General features: G+C 41.0%; 1 protein-coding gene across 2 annotated transcripts in view; it reads right to left on the bottom strand.

The window, feature by feature from the left end:
- The window catches only part of FGF1 (fibroblast growth factor 1), a 145,869-nt gene that overhangs the window by 127,229 nt on the left and 924 nt on the right, over positions 1-17,716 (bottom strand). The window contains exons 1-2 of one of the 2 annotated variants that reach the window (XM_069102699.1): positions 9,538-9,659; positions 8,965-9,272 (exon numbers count right to left, since the gene is read on the bottom strand). The gene's annotated coding sequence lies outside the window, so the exon portion shown is untranslated. Of the gene's footprint in view, positions 1-8,964; positions 9,273-9,537; positions 9,660-17,716 lie in introns of those variants that run through there. The other variant, XM_069102698.1, reaches the window with a different exon arrangement.

Here is a 17,716-nt window from a genome sequence, read left to right as displayed (position 1 = left end):
AGAAAGAAAGAAAGAAAGAAAGAAAGAAAGAAAGAAAGAAAGAAAGAAAGAAAGAAAGAAAGGTAGGAAGGAAGAGAGAGAGAAAGAAAGAGAGAGAGAGGGAGGGAGGAAGGAAGGAAGGGAGAGAGGGAAAGGAGAGGAGAGAAAAAAATGAGTGAACTAGAGAATGGCTAAAAAAATTACAGTATTTAAGTGCAATAGCATATTATTATGCAACAAGAAATGATCAATATAAAAATATAGTAAAACATGGGAAGATTTGTATGAACTGACTCTGACGCTTCCTAGCTCTGTGACCTTAGGTTAAGTCACTGAAATTTTTGGAGTCTCATTTTTCTTCATCTGTAAAATGAAAGAGTTGATGGTCTCTGAGGTCCTTTCCAGGTCTGAATCAATGATCTTATCATACAAAGAGAAATATGCAGAACCCATAGAACAATTTGTACAACAATGTGAATGAAAAGGTCACTAAATGGAAGTTAAATTAAAACTTGAAAATCCATAGTGAACGAGTAACGCAATGTAGGTCCTTTGCCATGGAAGAGGGGCAGGTGATGAGTAGGACAGATTGTTATATACAGTATCAGATGTGAGTATCGTATCGTTTTCTTTGTTACCAGGGAGGATCCAAAAGTGAGCTGTAGTGGGAAAATGAGCTTTTTTTTCCCCCTCCAATAATAACTGTGTTACATAAAGACAAAAGGCACAAATAAAACTTCTTTTTCACAAGCACTAAATTGTTCATATGAATTAATTACCCGTGATCCGGTGATCCAATTCCTGGGCCGGTGCCCTCAGGAGGTCAAAAAGACAAAGGAAGTGCCATATGTATAAAAATGCTTATAGTAATACTATAATATGGTATATTTATAGTATTATATTACATTTATCATAGATAATGTGTCGTATATAATATAGTAATGATAATTTATAGTAGTAAATAATTTATAACAGTAAAAAAATCTAAAATAAAAAGGGAATTCATCAGTTAGAGCAATGGGAAAGGGAAAGGAAGAGAAAAAGTATTTATTAAGTACCTACTATGTGCCAGGCAGTATTATACACTTTACAAATATTATCTCATTTGATCTCATTTGATTGGCTGAGCAAATTATTTTATGTGACTGTAACAGAACATTATTGTGCCATAACAAACATGAAAAACTCAGAGGAACATGGGAAGATTTATATAAACAAATGGAGAGCAAAATAAGCAGAACCAGGGAAATGAAACATAGACAATGATTATAATAACTCAGATGAAAACAATGCTAGAAAGCATCTAAACTTGGATGAAAGGCAATGATCAGTACTAGCCACAGAGACCAGATGATATGAAATAGGTGGGGGTGGGGGTGGGAACGGAAGGGGACTACGGTATAGAATGTTGCATATACTAACAGATACAATACTCTTGTCAGTTGGTTTTGCTTAAATGTTTTTCTTTGTGACAAAGGAGTTCTGGAATGGTCAGAGGGGAGGGGAGGAAGGGGAAGCATGACCATGGTATTTTAAAACAGGTATCAATAAAACTAAAAAATGAAAGTTTCAGCCCTTCCACTTCCTTCCTATGTGACCTTGGACAAGTCACTTAGCTTGTAGCTAAGTATTAATACAACTCTTTTTTAAGGTTTGCAAAACACTTTACACATATGATCTCACTTGTTCCTCATAACTACTCTGTCAAGTAGATGCTATTATTATCTGCATTTTATAGATGAGGAAACTGAGGCTAAAAGCTGTTAAATTACTTGCCCAGAATCACACATCTGATAAGCATCTGAGGCAGGATTTGAATTCAGGTCTTCCTGACTCCCATGTCTAGCTCTCTATACACTGTACCATTTGTTGTTGTTAAGTCATTTCACTCATGTCTGACTCTTCATGATCCCACTTGGGGTTTTCTTAGCAAAGATACTGAAGTAGTTTGCCATTTCCTTCTCCTGCTTATTTTACAGCTGAGGAAACTGAGGTTGAGTGAAGTGACTTGGCCAGGGTCACACAGCTAGTAAGTGTCTGAGGCCATATTTGAACTCAAGTCTTCCTGACTCCAGGCTCAGCACTTTATCCACTGTGCCACATAGCTGTTCCATCTAGCTCCTCCTAACCTCTCTGAAGCTCAGTTTCCTCATTTGTAAAATCAGAATGTTGAATTAAATAACCTCTAAGGAATCATCTGGGCAACTAGGTGGTGAAATGGATAGAGTGCTGGGCCTGGAGTCAGGAAGACTCATCTTCCTGAGTTCAAATCTGGCCTAAGACTAGCTGTGTGACCCTGGCCAAGTCACTTAACCTGTTTGCCTGTTTCTTCATCTATAAAATGAGCTGGAGAAGCAAATGGCAAACCACTCCAGGATTTTTGCCAAGAAGACCCTAAGTGGGGTCAAGAAGAGTTGGACATGACTGGAAGCAACTCAACTACAAAAGTTATCACCCAGCTTTAAATCCTATAATCCTTTTCCACTTGGAAAATGTAGTACTTTATTTGTGACTTGGTTAGCACACAGCCCTAGTGATAATAAATAAGGGTGGGGAGGAGAGGGGAGTTCAGTCTGTCCATCCAAATGGAACTCTAATTCAATAGTGTACATGCATTACCTACAGAGGCTGCTATTTAAGCTGAAATTCTTAGCAAGTAACAGAAAGACAGCATAGAAGAGGCCTGTGTCTGAAGCCCAGAGTCTCCAAGGAAATCCACTCTGTTTTCTAAGAGATAAACATCATCCCTAATAACGGGCTAGCTCCTCTTAAACACTGCATTCCAAAGTGAGACTGACTTTTGGAGTCTTTGCCCAGTGCCAGGCTGGCTCACACCCAGACAGAGGTGCTGACTCATCCTTCACAGAGATATCACCTCGTCATCCCACTGCGGGTATTATAGCACCAATAATAAACATTTGCATTTAATGAATCACCATGCAAATGAAAGGAAAAATGCTGATCCCTTTGCTGGGCAATGCAGAAAGTATTGAAATAGCTTGGAAGAGAAAATGAATCCTATATGTGACTTTCTATAGAGAAAGAAAAAAAGAGTCTTTAGGGCTGTTGGAAATGCCAACCTGCAAATGCAAAACACAATTGATATCAAAAATCTGATCTCAAAAGAAGTTTATTAAGGAGAAGTCCAAAGGAAATGATCACCTCTGGCCAGAAGTGGACTCCACCCTTCTTGTGGAAGGAGGAGTGGGGGATACAAAAGTGCAGCAACTTTTATGCCATTAGTTTGATGCAGACACTTCCTTCAGAGGATTGATTGGTTCCTTCTCTTTAGGGTACACCTTTTCCATTATCATACATTATTACTAATGAGACTCTAATTCTATACTGGGCATGTTGGATAATATACATAATACATGAGGTTCATTAAGCAAGTGCAGTAATAACCCTGGATACTGACTCCTTACTGGCTTAGCACAGGTCTGTCCTTATCTTGGCTTGAGAGTCCCAAGGGTGCTGTCTGCTTTCTGACTGGTCGGATCCATCTGCTGTCTGCTAGCTTCTTTTATCTTAACTTTAGTAATATCTAGCAATTCTATGGAAGCTTAACTCCCTACTGTTTCTCACAATTTATTATCAGTATTTTTACTTCAGTGATTTTTAGCAGATCTGTGGAAACTTAACCCTTTTCTATCTCTTACAGGTCTAATAATAATAATTCCTATTTTAACAGGAGGGCACATCTTTGTGCCCTTTAAGTTTTTCAGAGTGCTCTTATCATAACCCCTCCAAATTGTTGCTGCAAATCTCTTTTGAAGATGAGGAAACTAAGGTTCTCTGGCTTTCCCAGAGTCAAAAAGCTAGTTTCTCAGGCAGGATTCGAACCCCAATCCATGTCTAGCATGCTACCCATTATAGTCAATCAGTCAACACTTAATAAGTATTAATTAGATGCCTATAATGTGCCAGACACTGTGCCACATACTAGATGGGGGTATTAGTACAAAAAAGGAAAAAATCTCCACTCTTCATGAGTTTGCATGACTGAATGAAGACAGTTGCCTTCAGCAAATTGTTGGTTAGTTAACCAAGGCTCCATTTTTGATTAGACAATGGAATTTTCTTTCTTGCTCGAGGGCCAGATTTTTCAAGTACCACTCTCTCCAGGAGTTTTATGCAGCCTGGCATCAGTCCAGGGGCACAGGCATCGATGGCATGTGAGCCTGAGAATGTACCTGGTGATTGGTCAAGTCTGCTCCTCCTCCAAGAGAGCTGGGTGAAGTCTGAGTTGCCATGGGGTGTGGTCTCCACAAGTGACTTCAGCTTGTCCTACCCTTTGAAAAGAAGTCCTTCCCAAAGGTGCCAGACTGATGAGAGGTAGCCCAGATTACCTCTGGGTAAATGTATTATAACAATGTGTCATTCATTTAATCATCTGTGTTAAATGCCAGAAGCTTAGGCGTGTGCACTCAAGGAATTTTATTTTTTAATTTTTTTTAAGACAAACATTCATTGACTATACAATTCCTAAGGATGTTATTTTTATTCATAAAACTAAAACTTAGCTAAAGTTAATTTTTTAATAGACAGCTAAATTTTACTTGGGGATAGTTAGGTGGCACAGTGAATAGAGCACCAGGTCTGGAGTCAGAAAGGCTCATCTTCCTGAGTTCAAATCTGGCCTCAGACACTCACTAGCTGTATAACCCTGAGCAAGTCACTTCATCCAGTTTGCCTCAGTTTCTTCATCTGTAAAATGAGCTAGAGAAAGAAATGGTAAATCACTCTAGTATCTTTGCCAAGAAAAGACCAAATGGGGTCACAAAGAGTGGAACAGGACCATATAACAACAAATTTTACTTATGAAAATAAATGAGTTTGCCTGGATGTACCTGTGCATATATGTTTGACTGGAAGTGAAACTAAGTTTAGATAAGATATAAGGCATCCTGGAGCATTTTGTCTATTGGTGAAAAGACAGACAGATAATTATAATAACAATATTGATAATCATGGCTACCGTATATTTGCACAGTGCTTTGCATGTTATCTCATTTGAACTATAATGTAAAATAATACATAATTAGTGCATAAGAAAGGTTAAAAACAATGTATTTTGTAAATTACAAGGGGAAAGGTCATCGCTGACTTAGAGATAGGAGGTGTCAAGGAAGAGTGTGGCATTGGCCTCTCCTCCAGTAATGCTAGCGCTGCAACCTTTTTATCCCCCCCCCATATTAAAAGATAGATTAGGAGGTCTTTCCCAATCCTCCCAGCTGCTAGTGACCTTCCATCTGCTCTGAGGCTACCTTCTATCTACTTTACATTTATCTTATATGTTCTAACATGTATATGTTGCCTCTCCTATTAGAATGTAAGCTCATTGAAAGCGGGGACTATTTGCTTTTTCTTTTTATCTTCTAACACCAAGCACAGTGCCTAGTATAGTAAGTACTTAATAAATGCTTATTGATTTTCTAATTGTTCACAGTGGTTTGTCCACATTATGTCACCTGGGCATTTGCCTCCTACTTTTCTCTTCTCCAAAGGTAAAGGCTCATCCAATGTCAAACAAAAGAATTTTCTAGAGCACTGCCTGCAGGTTTATGCCCCTACTCAAACACCAGTCATGGTTCCCTCCCTATTCCCTATAAGATAAAGTACAAACCTGATATTTAAGGCCCTCTACAATGTGTCTCTAGTCTCCATTTCCAGTCGTATTTCACACTCTCCCCCTTTAGGCCCTCTATAGTTCAGCCAGACTGGACCACTAGCTATTTGCCAAACTCATTCTTCTCTCTCCTACCTCCATGTTTGCTCACAGGCTATCTCCCATGCCTGAAGCACACTTCCTCTTCAATTCTACCTTTTGAAGGTTATCTTTAACAGTATCACTAACTCTCTTGAGCTCCCAAATGATGGATCTCTCCCTTGAATTTTCTTTTGCCCTACATCTGGAATACTTCTTTCTTCATATCATATTCCAATTTGTATCGTATTTATTTGTGTATGTTTCATATACCCATATCTCATTAGATTATAATCTTAAAAGTAAGGATTGTAGTGTAACCCCAACTCCTTGAAAGAGTGCCTCAAAGATAACAAGTGTAGGGGTAGCTAGGTGACACAGTGAATAGAGCACCAGCCCCGGAGTCAGGAGGACCTAAGTTTAAATCCAGCCTCAGACACTTGACACTTAACTAGCTGTGTGACCTTGGCAAGTCACCTACCCCAATCGCCTTGCCTTCCCCCCTCCAAAAAAAAAAGCTGTTGAATTGGATTAGGTATGTAATCTATACTGATGAAAGAGCTAAGACATCTATATGGAGAGTCTGTTGAACAGACATTTATTAAGCGCCTACTGTGTGCAACACATTGCTAGCCAGGCTCTAGGGGAGATTCTAAATTGACCCTCATGGAGGAAGGGGAAAGGAGAGAGACAGAGAGAGAGAGAGAAAGACAGAGAGACAGAGACAGAGAGAGAGAGAGAAAGACAGAGAGACAGAGACAGAGAGAGAGACAGAGACAGAGAGAGACAGAAAGAGACAGAGACAGAGAGGGAGAAAGAGAGAAAGGAGAGAGAGAGAAACAGATCGCCGTAATACATTATGTTACATGATATATGCATTAGAGAATATAAGCAACATGTTATATGAAGTCTGAAAAGGAAGGTCATTGCTGAGCAAAGGCAGCAGTGAATGCTCCCTGAAGGAGGTAGTATTTGCCTCAGTTTTGCCAAATGGATAGGAATTATCATTTGAAGAGAGGATGGTGGCCATTCCACAGATGGGAAGCTACAGGAGCAAAGGTACAGAGCTAAGAAATAGGGCAGAGTCTATTAGAGAGTGAAAAAAATCTTCAACTTTGGCTGCATTAGCATTGGACTCTAACTGGTTTGATTTGCTTCTTATATAAAGCCATTTCATATAAGTGGCCTGGTGAAGAAGGTAAAGATCCAATATTAGAATCAAGAAGAAGATTCAAGCTGTATGACCCTGGGAAAGTCACTTAACCCCTCAAATGCCCCAAGAGATTCCCTGACTATAAGTTACAGATGAATTGTCAGTCTATATCAGCAAAAGCAGTTCCCCATAAAAAAGAAATTCACAGATCTAGACCAAATGATGATGATGATGATGATAAAAATATTACTGTAATAAAGTTTCTTTGAGTACTAGGATGAAGTACCATGTGAATTCTACAGAGACAACTTACCTTTTTCATTATCAAAGATGGTAATGTAAGTAACATGTCCTAGCTTCCTATCCTAGCTAACCTTTAATCAATTGACAAATTTCTGTGATTATTTCCTCTTCCAGGAGGTCCTCATTACACAGTGGGACCTTGTTTATCAGCTAACAACATCGGCCAAGCTGGTCACATTATGCCAAGCCCTGAGGTGGTTTCCAGGAATTTTAAGTCACTCATGATCCTTATTCTAACATAGTACAGAAAGCTCAGCTTACCTTACAGGCTATTTGGGCAATTGTCTTATTGCTTCAGGGAAGTGAAACCAGCCTCATCTTCATTCTTTGCAAAAACCAATAGGTAAATTAGCTTTATCCAGCCCTGGAACCCCAAAAAATGTCTGTTGTCATAGTTCCTGAGATGACTCCTAAGTATATTCATTCCCATCCCTTCCCCAAATTCATTTCTCTTCTTGTACTATTGGCCAATTTTCCAGGCTCACCATGAGCTCCCAAATGAAACATTTATTGGAAAAAGAAGCAAAGTATACTACACATACAAAATATTCACAGAATTACTTTTTGTAGCAGCAAAAAAAAAAAAAACATGGTAGAAACAAAGCAAGTATCCATTAATTGGGGAAGGGATAAATAAATTGAAGATTGTGATTATAATGAAGTAGTACTGCATTCCAAGAATGACAAATATGAAGAAGTCAAAGAAACAGGAAGAGCTGTATGAACTGATCCAGAGTAAAGTAAGAACCAGGGGGGAAAGTATATACAAGCAACAATGATATAAATAAAAACAAAACAAAAAGGTGACTGAACTAAAAATAATTGTAATGACCAATATTAAATCCAGAGATTAGATGACTATGGATTCCAAATCTGACAGATGTGGATGCAATTATAGTGGCAAATTTTGCTGCAACATATTTTGTTGTTGTTACAAAGGAAGGTTTAATGGAGAGTATGGCATAGAGAAAATGATGACATTCAAAAACAGATATTAATAAAAAATATTTAAGAACTTTTCAAAAAAGGAGAGATGAGACAGAGAAGATCATGAAAAATATGGTTAACCCGTTACTTTGTCTAATGGAAACTCAGTTAAAGGTACCCAGTAAAAATATCTATGGAGTTGCCAAAATGCCACCCATCTGAACTTTGAGCATTCATGCCAGTACCCACGCACCACATTCCAGTCCTCCACTAGCATAAGCAACATTGATAAGTCCAAGGAATCCACAATGAGGGATGGCTTTGGGGGGATGGCCAAGTTTCAAAGGTGTCCGAAAGGGTGAGATGTGCATGGTCAGATAGGGCTGGCCAAACTCACCAATGACCACAACCTTCTCCTGCTGACAAAGAATGACAAAGAAAGTCTAAATGGGGAAATAGAGCAAATGAGAACTAATTAATCATCAGTGACTCAGAGCTGGGGCTGGGGTGATGGTGACAATGTAATGACAATATCATATTGCTGTTCCCACAGTCTCTAAAATAAAAAAGACTTACTTTCCCATTTTTGCCCAGAGAACAGAAAATAACACTTTTTCGCCTTAAGCCTGGACCAAGTTGCGTCTTGCTTTCTACCCAGCTGTCCATGAGTTTCAAACATTAGCTGCCTTGAACATTGACAGCGAGTGGTGTCTGCTTACAACTTTAATAGCAGTGACTTTCTCTTCATTCATTCCCTTCCTCTTCCCTCCCCCTCCCACCCCCACCCCTCCATCTCCCAGATAGCACTCACCGACATAGGCACACAGAAACCAAGATCAAGATGGAGAGAGAAAACTTTTTCTCCCCCTGCTGCCCGAGATAGCCGGAACCTTACCTGCAGGAGCAGGAACTAGGGCTGTGTCTCTGTTGCTCCAATCAGTGGAGAAGGCAGGTTCACCCAGACGTTGCTTTCCTTTTTGCCTCAGGATCTGCAGTTTCCCTCTGTCGCTGGGGTTGGGTGCTGCTGCTGCTGCTGTTAGTGCTGCTTCAGGCGTCTGCCTCCCCAGAAGCCCTTTGCTGGCTTCAGAAACCTCTGAGTTATTGCAGCTCCTTGTGGGGAAAGGTGGCGAGCTATGGCATGCACATCAGGTTGCTGGAATTCCTCCAGCCAGTGGCACAGAGCAAGCCACTGGTCCCAGAACGCTGTGTGGGAAAAGAGAGGCAGGGTGAGGATTCAGCTGAACTCCCTGGGTCTCCAGCTCTCTCTGGCTCTTGTTTATCACTGGGCAAACAATTCCCCCCAGACAACCCTTCCCCCAGACGCACACATTCACACACACACACACACACACACAGAGCAATTCCCCTTCCCCACAACCCTTCCCACACATATACACAATGAGCAGTTCTAGACAATTCTTTCTCACGTACCACACACACACACACACACACACACACACACACACACCACTCCGCGTAAGAAAACTTGACTGAGAACTGAGATGTGAAGTAATTCTAGATTCATCAAGACCAGAGAAGGGGAGCAATGGGTCAAACGGACTGAGGGATAGGCAGTCACTAGGCACCAGTGGTGCCTGCTACCACAAGAGCTTTTTTTTTTTTTTTTTGGTAACGTGGTTTGTCTTGGGGCAGATGGCCCAGCTGAATGGACCACTGGCCTCAGCTGAGCAGTCTCCTGTTTATTTTGAGGCTTTGGTCACCAAGGAAACAGCAGGTCATAGCTCAGAAAAGCTTCTCTGAAATCGGCAAATCACAGGATGAAAGAAAGCTAGCTGTTTTCTTTTTCCTTTCAGATCTATCATCTAGCCAGTGTGCACGTGTGTGGAGGTGTCTCTCCATCTGTCTGTCATCATCTGCTTTTGTTGCTAAACCTCAAGGGAAAGGGGTAATGTTAAGCAAATAGCAACCCCCCAGATCAGGGTCGGGAAGAGATGGGTCAAGTCTGAGAGTACATTTCAATCATCCCTTACCTGAATAGACAAGTGAATTATCACCAAAACACCTAGGTTTGTCCAATGATCAGCATGTGGAAAAAAAAAAAGTAAGAGCCTCTCCAGTGAGCGCCTACAAAGCTGTATGCAGCCTTACTAGAGTCCACCTGAATAGAAGGGCATGTGTGGGAGGCTGCCTGTACCAGAATAAGCCATTGACAGGAAGGTGAGAGAAGAGACCATGATGAAAGACCCTGGTTGAGGAGGTAGCCTTGGAAAGGCTAAATGGAAATGTGGTTAGCAGTCTTCTGTAATTAGGGAGGTTCTCTCGTCCTCAGGGAAATCTAAGGCCTGCTCTGTGCATCTTTTATTTGTCTTGGCTTGTTAGCTATTCCCTGCATACAGCACATCATATCCCATTTCCATGCCTTTGCATAAGTGATTCCTCCATGTTTGGAACACACTCTTCCCTCCCCTCTGACTGGAAGAATCCCTAACTTTCTTCAGAGTGAAGTTTGAGTACCAACTCAGGAGGTCTTTCAAAGATTTCCCCTTTCCCTTCGATTAATAGCATTCTCTTTCCCCCTTGCATAAGACTTAGCATTTCCTTCCTGGGGAGCATGTTGTATCCCCCAGGAGAATGTAAGTTATTTGAGGGCAGGGATTGTTTTATATTTTGGTCTTTCTTTGTATCTCTGGTACCTCACAAGCATATTAGGGACTTTGTGCATAGTACAGACTTAATAAATACTTTTTGTATCTAATTATAGGAGTGCATGTGCTCACCCAGTCAGCTACCCTGTTTCTGATTCATTCAAGTTATAGACTGACCTGTCAGAACTAGAAAGCATTCCCATTCCATCCCTGACTCATGTGGGCAGCTGTCAGGACCAGAGTGGCTTTAGGGAGAAACTTATTATCCTGTTTGAAGGAATATCAGCATTCCTCATGTCATATGCAAGGAGAGATACCTTTTTGGATCTAAGAAAGAAGACTCTTTTAATCTCAAAAATTCTGAGGCTAAGTTAGTAGCATCAGCTTCACCTGAAAAGGTATTCCATCATAACGGAATCAGGTTTTATCAAATGGAACTCATATTCAGTCATCACTTCTATGCATCACAAGATCATCTGGAAAATGAGTGGGTTGAATTGGATGATAATAGATACTTGTAATAATTACCCTTGACAATGAATGCCCATCTGATTCATCTCAGAGAGACTGAGATGTTTTTGTTTAATTTTCTCATGCTCTTATTTTTAGTATTCCATATGAGGTAGGAACTCTAATAATATTTAATAAAATAATAAACTATTTGAATTCAAAGATACCTTAGACATAATCCAACCCTTTTTACCTCTTAAGGAAAGGTAAAAACTCCTTTTTGCCGCTAAGGAAAGCTAAGGCCCAGACAACTGAAGAAATCTGCCCAGGGTCACACAATTACCATGTATTATAGAGTCAGAATAGAAACTCTTGTTTTCTCATTTCCCAGCTTTCAGTTTTTACCATGATAGCCTTGCCTGACCACCCTGGATAAGAGTTTTGTTGCTGTTCACTTGTTTCAGTCCTGTCTCTAACTTTTCATGCCCCCATTTTTGGTTTTCTTGGCAAAGATACTAGACTGGTTTACCATTTCCTTCTCCAGCTCACTTTACAGATGAGGGAACTGAGACAAACAGGGTGAAGTGACTTGCCCAGGGTCACACAGCTAGTAAGTATCTGAGGTTAGATTTGAACTCAGAAAGCTGAGTTTTCCTGACTCCAGGACTGGCACTCTATTCACTGTGCCAGGTGGTAGCTGAAAAAAGACACAAAGACAAAATGCCACTATGAATTTAGTAAGACTTTGTAATTAATATTAAGGGAGTAAGGAAAAGGAATAAGCATTTTTAAGTGCCTACTATGTGCCAGTCATTGTGCTAAGTGCTCGATAAATATTATCTCATTTGATCCTGTCCCTTCTCAGCACTTCAGGCAGCTAATACTCTATAAGTTGCAGAGAAGCTGCTGATCTGCTTTGGTACAGGGAGTTTGCCCATCCAGGATTTCCCTATACCAATGAAATCACACAGGTATGTGGTAATACCAGCTGGAACCCAATAGAGAAATGTAGACATTGGTCAAGCCAATATGAAGGAGATAGGATTCTTTTATGTATGACTGGTATTCAGAAGTGTCACTTTATGAACTGGCTTCAAACTGTAGTGAGTGACCAGCTGATAAGATCATAGATTTACAGCTAGAAGGGACCTTGGCAGTCCATCCAACCCACTCATTTTACAAATGAGAAGAGTGAAGTCAAAGAAGTAAGTGATTTACCCAAGATCATGCAGGTCATCAACAACAGAGCTGGTGATCAAAGTCAGGTCTGGTGACTCCAAGTTCAGCACTCTTTTTTGTGATACACTATGTGGTTCATGGAGATATTAAGTACAGGATGGTTAGTGAGTCATTGAAATGAAAAAAAAATGGTTTCACTTTGATGTTCTTTAGTTTCCATTTTTATTTCAGCCAGATTCATGTATTTATTTTTTAAATGATGGATGATGAAAGAAGAACCCTCATGAGAGATACATGGATCCATTAAGTAACCAAAATCAGAATGGAAATGATTCTCTGACATCTCATGGTATTCACTATGGAGAAGAATTTGGTTCATTCTAGGATCAGAGGTGGGGAACCTGCAGCATCCAGGCCACATGTGGCCTTCTAGGTCCTCGGGCGTGGCCTTTTAACTGAGTCCAAGTTTTACAGAACAAATTTTTTATTAAGGGAATTTGTTCTGTGAAGCTTGGATTCAGTCAAAGGGCAGCACTTGAGGACCTAGAGGTCCACATGTGGCCCCAAGGCCCCAGGTTCCCCACCCCTGTTCTAGGTTCATCTGTGACAAGCAGGTAGGACTTTAAGAAATATCAAAAGCGACCTCTTTCACAAAGTCAGCGTGTATCACTAAGAGAGTGTTATAGTGAACCATCAGTAGACTAATGCTTGTACTAACTGCTTTTTAAGCATCTGGTCCAGAAAATACCAAGGATGCTGTTTGGAACACAGAAATCCCAGATTCCCTCAGAGTACATCCAGACCTGGAGGACATTTGCAGTGATTAAAAATTTAGTTTTCCGCTAATTATCCTTAAGGAAATCAGAGGAAGAGAGAACAAGACATATTTTGGGGGAACGAAAAAGGCCTTCATTTCTTCCCTCATTCTGGGAAAACGTTTGGCTGAGGAGCACCCAGAATTCCTCTTACAGAAAATAACTCTGAAGGTATTCTTCCAGAACCTTGAGGAAGGTGGAAGGATAGCTCTGTTTTGAGTTATTCTATGGTCAGCGCATCTGAAGACCACTTCTCATATCTCTTTCTCTCTGAACCATCATGAAAAAGCTAAGCACTCGGGGCAGCCAGGTAGCACAGTGAGTAAGAGCCCCGGCTCTAGTGTCGGGATGACCTGGGGATCAAATCTGGGCTCAGATACTTAGCACCACACCCAGAAATAACTGGCCATGTAACCTTGAGCAAGTTACTTAACCCCGATTGCTTTTAAAAAAAAAAAAAAGAAAAGAAAAAGCTAAGCACTGGATTGAGTTGAGTTTATCAGTGAAGTCTTTTTCATTTCCCTTTCATCTGCAATTCCTCCCATTACTCCATTGCTCTTCCCTTTCTTCAGTCCTTTTCTTTTGCTCTGGGCATCCTAAATTTAACCTGGCTTCTATCCTTGACTCCAGAGATTGACTTTTTTGCACTTGTCTTAAATTTTTCTCTTCTGTCAACATGTAAACAACTAAGTAGGAATGCAAACCAGACACCCTGCATTTTCTTAATAAAATAATTTGGGCCTATTCTGGTGCAACACATTTACATGCACATTAGACAGACCTTTAATTTCATCTTCAAGCTCCCACGAGCCACACAGGCAAACAAATCCCAGACAGACAAATTAGTCAAAATGAAAAACCAGGTGCCTGGTCCCTTCCCAAAGAATCCACTTTGCATAGGTTATTTATACACAGATTCATATATAGCATTAACTGAATAGAAAGTGATGATATTCTAAAACCAGCCACATGAATTAGAGGGGTGGTTAGTCCCTGAGAATTATGTATACCACCTAAGATGACATGGCAGCTGTGAAAATAATATTATCAGCAATCTGTTTGCCTAGTACAAGACAAATTGTCATTGGCTCGGAACTCCATGGCTCCCCGGTGGCATGTAAACTTGGACAAATACACAGCTCTTCAGGGTTAAACGATCATAGCTATAAGCGGAAATATCCTGTAGAGGTGAGTTGGTCAAGGAGATGTTGTTGACATGCATCATGGCTATCCATAGCACAAGAAGTAGAAATGAGAATTTCAGCAGTTATCAGTTTACTGGCAGTAGATAGGAATACCTCAATAAAGATGTTTTGGTGGGAATGAGCAAATATTGCTAAAAATACTTAACTTTTATAACTTATGATTTGGGTTTGTCTTCTTTAATCCAAATGAGTGGGAGTTGCAAGGAGACAGGGTTAGATTTGACTTAAGGAGAAATATCCTCATAATGAAAGCTATCCAAAAGCATAATGGCCCACTTCAGGAGGTGGTGGGATGCCCCCTTCACCAAAGATCTTCAAGCAGAAACTGAATGACCACTTGTTAGATATGTTGTAGAAGGGATTTTTGTTCAGGTATGGGTTAGACTGGATGGCTTCTGAGCTTCCTTCCAACTCTGAGATCCTATGATTCTATAAACCTTTAAGACCAGAATCTGGTCACTTTCCCAACCCTGTAAACCACTCTATGAGGGAGGGTTGCCAGCTTTGGTCTTACCTCAGGCAACAGGGGCAAAGACACTGTGGACACCTCTTTGGTGACAGCCAGCAAACACAAAGCTCCATCACTAATGATGTGTGTGGCCAGTGGCGCCTGAGGCCCATCCCCAAGCAATATTTGAGAAAAGACCACCTTAGTTATTTGCAAATAAATAAACAGACAGACAGATTTCCATTGGTAGGAGATCCTTCCTTGGAAGATGCACTATGGACATATTTTGCTGTTTCTGTGTGGGGCAACGTTCCTGGGACAGCGGTTGTACCCAACTTCACAGAAGCTGTAGGATACTTCCTGCCACTTGGATGAGTGACCCAGGACGAGTGACCACCTTGTGGAGGCCATTGGGAATGCAGTTCTCAGATGAGGCTGAGGAAAATCATCTCAGGAATTTCAAAGTTTTCTTTTCCTTTAAGACCCATAATTTGAGCTGCTTGTTTTGTATAATCAGGAAGTAGGAAACATCAGTGGTAAGCTCTGGGTAAGTAAATAATGAATGGAAAGGGGAATGAAGCTTCATTATGAAGGTTCTAACCTTCTAGAAACCTAGAAATGTAAGAACTTTTAATAATTCATCCAGTCTGACCTCCCTAAACCATCCAGGGCAAATGTCTGCCAATAAATCAAAAAGCATTTGTTGACTGTCTACCCCAATGTTGGGTGAGAATGCTGAGAGGAATGAAGACACCATGAAGCATGACTTTGAGCCCCCATGCTTATAATGTCCCTGGAGACAGAATACCAACATACATGAAATTATGAGACAACAAATAAGTGTCTAGCTATATAGTCGTACTGTTAGGGCAGTAGGAGTTCAGAAAAGACAGAAGACACTGTGGGCTGGAGCAGATTTAGAAGGCTTAATGAAAGAGGTAGGATTAAGTCTAGATTCTATGGGTAGGACACAGATGGGGCTAAGGGGCTGGGAAGGACACTTGGCATACATAGAAGTGGAGGGTGATGTGAAGAATAGAAAAAGTATGAACAGTGAAGTAGGAATGAGAGATGGGTGGGAGAGACTGAGAAGATCTGCCTGTACTTAAATTTTGTTCTGTCCTGTGATTTCATCAGTGCAGGGTACTCCCTCCGCAGAAGTAAATGGGTTTCTGTCTGTACCTTTTGATCTCTGAGAGCAGTCTGGGGCATGCAGGGCTTAAGTGATTTGCCCCCGTGGTTACACTGTCACTAGCAGCACTTGAACCAAGATCCCTCTGGTTAGAAGGCCACCGTACTGTGCTCCCATTGTTCTATGATACCTCTGTTTTCTAATTTCGAGATTTTCAGGGAGGAAAATTCAATGATTTCTTGCAATAACCTGCTCTAACCTTCAAGAATAATCCTCATGGGTCATCCTTATCAAGAATGTAAACTGATTGTACCTCTCCCTCACATGGTATGAAGTGGGGATGTGGGGGAAGAGGCAGGTGTATTGGGGCAATTCTAGATGACAAAGTAAAGTCAGACACAGAACTACAAGTACCCTGTGCCCATTAGGATTTTGACCAATAGTCAACACGGAAATCACTTGTCCAAAGCTCAGTTGGAATTCCTGTTCAAGAGGAACCAAATGAGGGGCTTGAATAGAATAGAATTCAAGCTAGTGAACTCCTGAAGTAAATTGTCTACATTAAAGCTAGAACCGGTTTCCCTCCATGTGAGAAAAAGAACAACATGGTACAAGTGAAAGAAAATTGAACATAAGAGCAAGACTGAGCTGGGCTCAGATTCTGTCTCTTTCACTTGCTATCTATGTAACCTTGAGAAATCTATTTAACCTCTTTAAACGGGACTAAGATATATAACACTCTAACTTTGTTGTGAAGTTCACATGAGATCATAGAATCAAAGATGGAGAGCTGGGAGACTTCAGAAGCCATGTAGTCCAGTGCCCTCGGGTTTTTTTTTTTGTTTTTTTTTTTTTCCTTTTGGAGGGCACTTGGGGTTAAGTAACTTGCCCAAGGTTACATGGCTAGTTTTTTTTCTGTGGGTGTTAAGTGTCTGAGGCCAGAACCGAACTCCGGTCCTCCTGACTCCGAGGCCCAGCGCTTTACTCACTGCGCCACCTAGCCACCCCCAGTGCCCTCATTTTATAGATAAGGAAGGAAGGAAGGGAGGGAGGGAGGAAGGAAGGAAGGAAGGAAGGAAGGAAGGAAGGAAGGAAGGAAGGAAGGAAGGAAGGAAGGAAGGAAGGAAGGGAGGGAGGGAGAAAGGAGGGAAGGAAGGAAAGAGGGAAGGAGGGAGGAAAGGAGGGAAGGAAGAAGGGAAGGAAGGACAAAGGAAGGAAAGAAGAAAGGAGGGAAGCAAGGAAGGAAGGAGGGAGGGAAGAAGGGAGGGAAGGAAAGAAGGAAGGAAGGAGGGAAGGGAGAGAGGAAGGAGGGAAGGAAGGACAAAGGAAGGAAAGAAGAAAGGAAGGAGGGAGGGAAGGGAGAAAGGAAGGAAAGAAGGAAGGAGGGAGGGAGGGAAAGAAGGAAGGAAGGAAGGAAAAAACAAAGAAAGGGTATTTATTAAGATAAGGGACCTGAGACTCAGAGGAGTAAAATGAGTGTGTCTAAGGTTTCAAAGGTAATAAGCATCAAAGGTTAGATTTGAACTTAGTCCTTTATTTCCAGAGGCAATACTCTTCTCACTGAGCCCAAAGTATCTTCAATGCTTTATAACCTTCAAGTGCCATGTAAATGTCAGCTATCATTATTTTAAAAAATAAAGAATTGAAACCATAACAACAATAAAGGGATCCACAAAGAAACCTGGGCTACTCCACATGCTAATAGGCACAAACACATATGAAACCATGGATATGCAGAAATGTGTTTCTCTGCCATGCTTGCAAACCCCTCCCACAGTTTACTGAGCAATACTCCCAATGGCTAGGTTTTCT

The sequence above is a fragment of the Petaurus breviceps genome, unplaced genomic scaffold (assembly GCF_028583685.1).
Source record: "Petaurus breviceps papuanus isolate PSGF00001 unplaced genomic scaffold, PetGlider_PUasm1.0 551, whole genome shotgun sequence".
NCBI classification, from domain to species: domain Eukaryota; kingdom Metazoa; phylum Chordata; class Mammalia; order Diprotodontia; family Petauridae; genus Petaurus; species Petaurus breviceps.
The sequence above is the reverse complement of the archived record's forward strand: the minus strand, read 5'-3'. Positions and strand labels throughout refer to the sequence as shown.